Below are 5,830 nucleotides of genomic sequence, written 5' to 3' on the forward strand. Positions count from 1 at the left end.
TCGTTTTACCGTACAGATTCCTGCTCCTGAATCTACATAAGCAGCAAAATATTCTGCTTTGAACTTCTCATATAACATCCCAATAGAGATGTATATCGAGAATGGACTTGTCATCAGATCAGCAACCTCTGTCTACCGATCGTAATCTCCATTCCACTTGCTTTCCACGACCATGGTTGATATTTGTCGAGAAAATTGCGTCCTAAGATCAGAACGTCAGTTTCTTGTCCGGCTTGGCCTTTGACTTGGATTTCAAAGCCTCCGACCTCCAGAATTTCGATATATCGGTTGCTTTCTGGATTTGCCAAATAATACAACATGTTGCAAGGAAACTTATTTTCCTTTTCGGTTGTATTAAATCTTGTGGAAACCTTTTTCCATCCTTTGGGACATTTGAGCTTAACCCTCATGTCTGGAACTGGTATTTTCTGAATCGCCTTTCTCTCATAAGATAGAGAGAAACTTCTTGTTATAGGCCCTGAAGTTAGCCTATTTCCTTGGAATGATAGCCTTGGTGCTCCCAATTTGAGGCTCTGGTCATGGCTTAGCATCTGCTTGTCTCCTACGTCGATGTCGATTTCCCTGATCTGGGGAATCTCCACTCGGTTTGGATTGACTGCCTTGGCTACCTCCTTGAATATTTCTGGAATTTCAATAAATTTCTTTCCCAGAAACAATTCTGTGTGATGGGAATTCGATAGGGCATACGATACTTGATATGTGAGTGAGTATGGCCTATTTCCTCTCGTCATGAGATCCTTCCTCTTGTAATCCTGATATAATGTCAGGGCTCGGCTGAAGGATGAATTCTGTAGATTATAAGTGATTTGTGGGTACATCTCGGTTATAATCTTTTTGGCATAGAGATTGCCTGGAAAAGCTCCAAGAACTGCTTCTTTAGCATCCCTAATTCTCTTGTCGCAGAGCGCAACATCAATTGGTTGATATGTCCCAGGGAAGAGGGCAGATTTGATTACCAACTGAATTGCTCCAATATGAATCCATTTCATCGTATTAGCGACTTCTGGCTTCATTCTTTTGAGATCCCGCCTTATATCTTCGGCTGGAACAAGTTGGATCTCCACCTGGTTACTTGTAATCTCGATTGGAAGCGCCATTTCTCGGCTGGTGACGCCGAAATAAACATGATGCCTCCTTTTGAATGGACTCAAGCTGTGAAAAACTTGATTCAGTCTTCCACTAGAAAACCCTTGGTATGTTTGTACTTCCTCGGTTTCCTTCTTGAGTTTTTTTACGAGCTTCTTCACCACTTCTTCTTGTGGGATCAGAAAATGACTGGTAAATCCATTCTGATCCTCCTTCTGAGTGTGGAAAATCTCGTTCTCTTCTTTAGTCTGACTCGTTCCCGGTTGATCCATTGGTCCAATCTGAACCTGAATCTTCAGAACTAAAGACTTCTTCTTGTTCGTATATACTCTCATTAGAGGATATATCTTCAAATTGATACACGGGTATCAATTTCTGGTAGTAGAGGGCATCTTCGATATCCTGTGTGGATTCAAATTTCTTTAGCCCTCTTCTCTCGTTGTCTGGGCAATTGGTAGAGATATGCCATTTTGCACCGCATGTCCAGCAGTTGCAATCTTTGAAACTTTCATTTGCTTTGGCTTGAGTACGCCTGAAAGTTTTCCTCACCGGGATTCTCTTTTGAGATGAGAATCGGTTTCTGGATGGTCCGCTCCGTTGGCCCGATTTGTAGGAGCGTGCCTTCTGTCTGGTCCACATAGTCCTTGGCTTCCAAGAACTTCTCCTTGATTTTTTCTCATAGGGTTGGTACCTATGTTTCTTTCTGCTCTTCCGTTGATACAACAACTCAGCACCAATCTCTGTTGGAAGATCAATGTTGTCGCACATCAATGAGATCTCTTATTGAGTCTTCTCAATTTCTTGAGATTCCTCTGGTCCGCTGCTTTCTGGCACCATTCGGACAGCTTCCTGTGAACATAGGACATCCTTCTTGACGCATTGTCAAGTGGATATTCTCCTGGTGACACATACTCGTTGATGAGCATCTCCCTCCATGGACTCAGAAATTTTGTGAAAAAGAGATCCTTGGCGGTCTGATCATCAATCACCCCCATATGGACATATAGGGTGTACAGGCGCAGAAATTCATCAAGAGCTTTGGGCTCTAGCACAACCAATCTTAAATTGTAAAGTGCTTGTTGATATTTCTTGCGCTTCTCCTCTGCAGATCCTTCGGAAAAACCCATTCCAAGAAAATGGATTTTAATTTGTTTAGTAGCCAACTCGAGGATTTGAGAAATTGACGTGTGGCTAAACAAATCATTCTTTCCCTGGGTATCGGCTCTATCCCAGAACTATTTTACCATGCCGGCAAAACTTGCTTCGAAGATCTTGACAAATTCTTCTTTGTCATAATCTATCGTGGCAATCACGATCTTCAATGATGAAGCCCATTCGTCGATGAGACTCTCCCAATCTTTGAAACTGGCTTCATCGAGGTTGAGAATCAATCCGTATGGATGGATTGGTTCTAATGTGGCCTTTCCTACAGGAGTATCCCGCATCTGGGGCCGTCGTCGTCTGGTTCGTTGAAACTGGCTCTCATTTTCTTGAGCCCCACCTTTCTTTGACGACTCTCCTTCTTGATGCTCAGTTTTGGGCACCCCTTCTCCTTGGTTCATCTTTAGATCAACCATATTTAGGTTAGCAAAAGATTCTGCTAACTCTTGTAGATCTTCTAATCCGATTCGATCAAGGTTATTCATTTGCCTTTCATGATTCGGATTATGTCCTCCGGTTGCAACTCCTTGGGTGCTGCATCGAGTGGTAATGGATACGTCGGGTCTTTGGACCATTTATTCCATATTTTTCCGGAACATGGTTTTCGCCTTTCGATGTCCTCCACTCTTTTCTGGATATCACGCAAGAGGGTGAGTATTTCCTCTTGTTTGAGTGATATTCTGCTTATTTCCATCGGTAGTTCATACAGCTTGACACCATAATATTCCACCGTTTTCTGAATCTCCCGCAAGTTGACGTTGTCGGAAGAGTTTGGCTCGATCTTGTGGTAGCTTGGATAAGCTACTCCAGCTTTGTCCTTCGGTTCCATCAAGTATGATATTGATGGAGGTAGGCTCTGGCTTGTCTGTTTGCCGATTTGGCCACGACATTCTCCAATAGGGCATCAAGATGCTCCTGGATGTTCGTAATGATCTCATGAACAGTCTCCTCGTCCTCGTTAATGTTGAGCATGAGTGCTCTCCAATACCATCGTAATTCACCCATTAGGTGACTAGCCTCTCTTTCCAAAATTTGGAAAGATATCATGTATACAAGACATCTCGGACATTCGTCCGGATCCATTCCAATTCAATGGAGTCTCCTCTCACATGGGTTAATCCCCAAGGTAAATCATAAAATAAATTAAATATAATATAATTCCTCAATTAAAACCCGCTTTGATACCATTTTAGGCGTGAGCGTGGGTGAACAAATTTTAACAAAATTTTAACCAAGGTATTATCAAATTCAAGAACAAGTGGGGTAATTTCATAATAAATCTTTTGAAGAGGGTAAATTTTAAATATTCAAAACTTGGAAAGTGTCAATTTCCAACAAATCTTAAAGTTGGTGTATTTTTTGACAACTTTAAAAGTTGATGGGAAAAACCAAAAAATGCTCAAAGTTCATGTATTTTGAGGCCAATATCCCTTTATGGTATGCATGGAGCTGGACAAATGGGTTTGGATGAAGAAGGTTCTGAGTAGGTTAGTGATACAATTGTTCCATTAGATTCGCCTCCATCAAAACTCAAGAGGTTCAAGTTCTTTTTTTCTTTTTAGGAACTAGCAGATTGTACGTGTAATTAATGTTATTTTAATTGATAATCTATTATTTAAAAAATTATTAATTTTTTATTTTTATTAGATAATTTATTGGACGAATATATTTATTTATATGCCTTATCAATAGCTATAGATATAAAATATTCTTTATAGATTTGGGTGACAAATAAATATATATCAAAATACATTTATATTTTATAAATATAATAATAAATATATAACAGGGATAAAATAGGTAATCCACAAATTGTGCCTTATAGCGTCTTAGGCTCCTTTTCTATTAGTATAGATTAACAATTAAATTGAAGGACCACGTCATGGTGGATTCTAACATGATCGATTTGATTCGAAGAGGGTTCGAATTTGATGTGTCTAATGGTTACACAAATTGTGATCAAATACTCGACCAATTGGAATAGTAATCTTAAGAATGTCCATAGTTACACCAAACTACAAGGCAATGGTTCTTACTGTACGAACGGTCTCAATCAATAAATAAGTACTCCATTCGTTCACAAAGAGTGTGTGATGGAGTGAGTACACGAATTTTAATGAAAATAGCTAGTTGAAACATGATTATAATATTAAAAAGGTCCCACAAAGGATGGGTCCACCAAATTGTAAAAGAAATGAGCGAATATTTTGTAAATATTGAGTATAAATGAGGTTTAAAGTATAAGTGAGAGTTTCTAGAAAATGAAAACACACACCCTTTGTGGACGAACAAAAATAATAAAACACAATCTTTATAGACAGATGGAGTAGTATTTAAAAACTAATTAATAATTGGGGGTTAATTTGATTTTGTTAATTTTGATAGGATTTATTAGAGCATCCACATTGGTTGAGTCAAGCCTTGATTAATCCATGTTCGGGGACCACTTATGAATCAAGGGCTGCATTAAACTCATCCTGGTGACTTTATAGAATTAGTTTTGATTTTTGGCTTTTTCATTTAATTTAAATGACAAAATTAAATAACATAATTCTTAAAATTAAAACTGCATTAATTTAAAATACGAAAATTTAAATTACATAAACTAAAATACGAAAATTAAATTACATAAAATTAAAAAAGAAAATCAAACATCTCCGCCTCTCTGTCTCACTAGAATCGTCGCCACCCATTGCACATGAATTTCTAGTTGCTCGGGTGTCATCCTCGACGTATGTCGACATGGATCTCTTGCTTGAGGCGATTCTTCGTGTAGTACCCCTCGGCGATTCTTCCAAGACTTGTGCGTGTCTCGCGCATAAATTTCACGTACTCGGGAGGAAGGACCGAACCTTCTGACGCTTTGCCCTTCGCCTTTGCCTTCATTGCCTTGTTACTTATTGGTCGGGAAGATAAAAAAAATTTGCCCGAGGTCGAGGTAGTGAAATCGTCACTCTTCGACGTCTTTGTCCTTTTGGAGGAATAAACGTCTCTTTTGATGTACAACAACTTGAACTTCCGTTTCGCATGGAGAATCTTCCACGCGTTGCACCACTTTAATGGAACATCCTAGCTACGCAATGTGTATAGCATTTGAGCCTTTTCCCGGATCATGTCATGGGAGTGACCACTTGGCCACTTGGCGTTGGCTTCTACCCATGTAGCTTCCCAAAGCTTTACCTTGGCAGTGATACGGGCCCAATGCGATTTGATTTAGTGGACGGTTAACGACCCGCCCACCATGGCATTAACTCCATCCAATACTCGCCCCCAATAGGATTCGCCTTTCTGGTCGACACCACAGATGACATCGTCGGTCTCCTCGATCCACACACTCTTGTCGCCTGCACTAGCCGGTGCCTACACCTTGTAGGCCTTCGCCTTCCTCGACGTTGGACGTTGTGGCTTCGCTAAGCCATGACCTTCGCCTTGAGGCTCGTCGTCCAAATTCACCGTCGAGAGGTCCGGTTGGTAGTATGAATCGAAAAGATCACCAGTCCAATTTGAGAAAAAATAATCGGGATAGTTGGGATCCATTGAAGAACAAATAGAGATATTAAGA

Source organism: Salvia miltiorrhiza, chromosome 4 (assembly GCF_028751815.1).
Source record: "Salvia miltiorrhiza cultivar Shanhuang (shh) chromosome 4, IMPLAD_Smil_shh, whole genome shotgun sequence".
NCBI classification, from domain to species: domain Eukaryota; kingdom Viridiplantae; phylum Streptophyta; class Magnoliopsida; order Lamiales; family Lamiaceae; genus Salvia; species Salvia miltiorrhiza.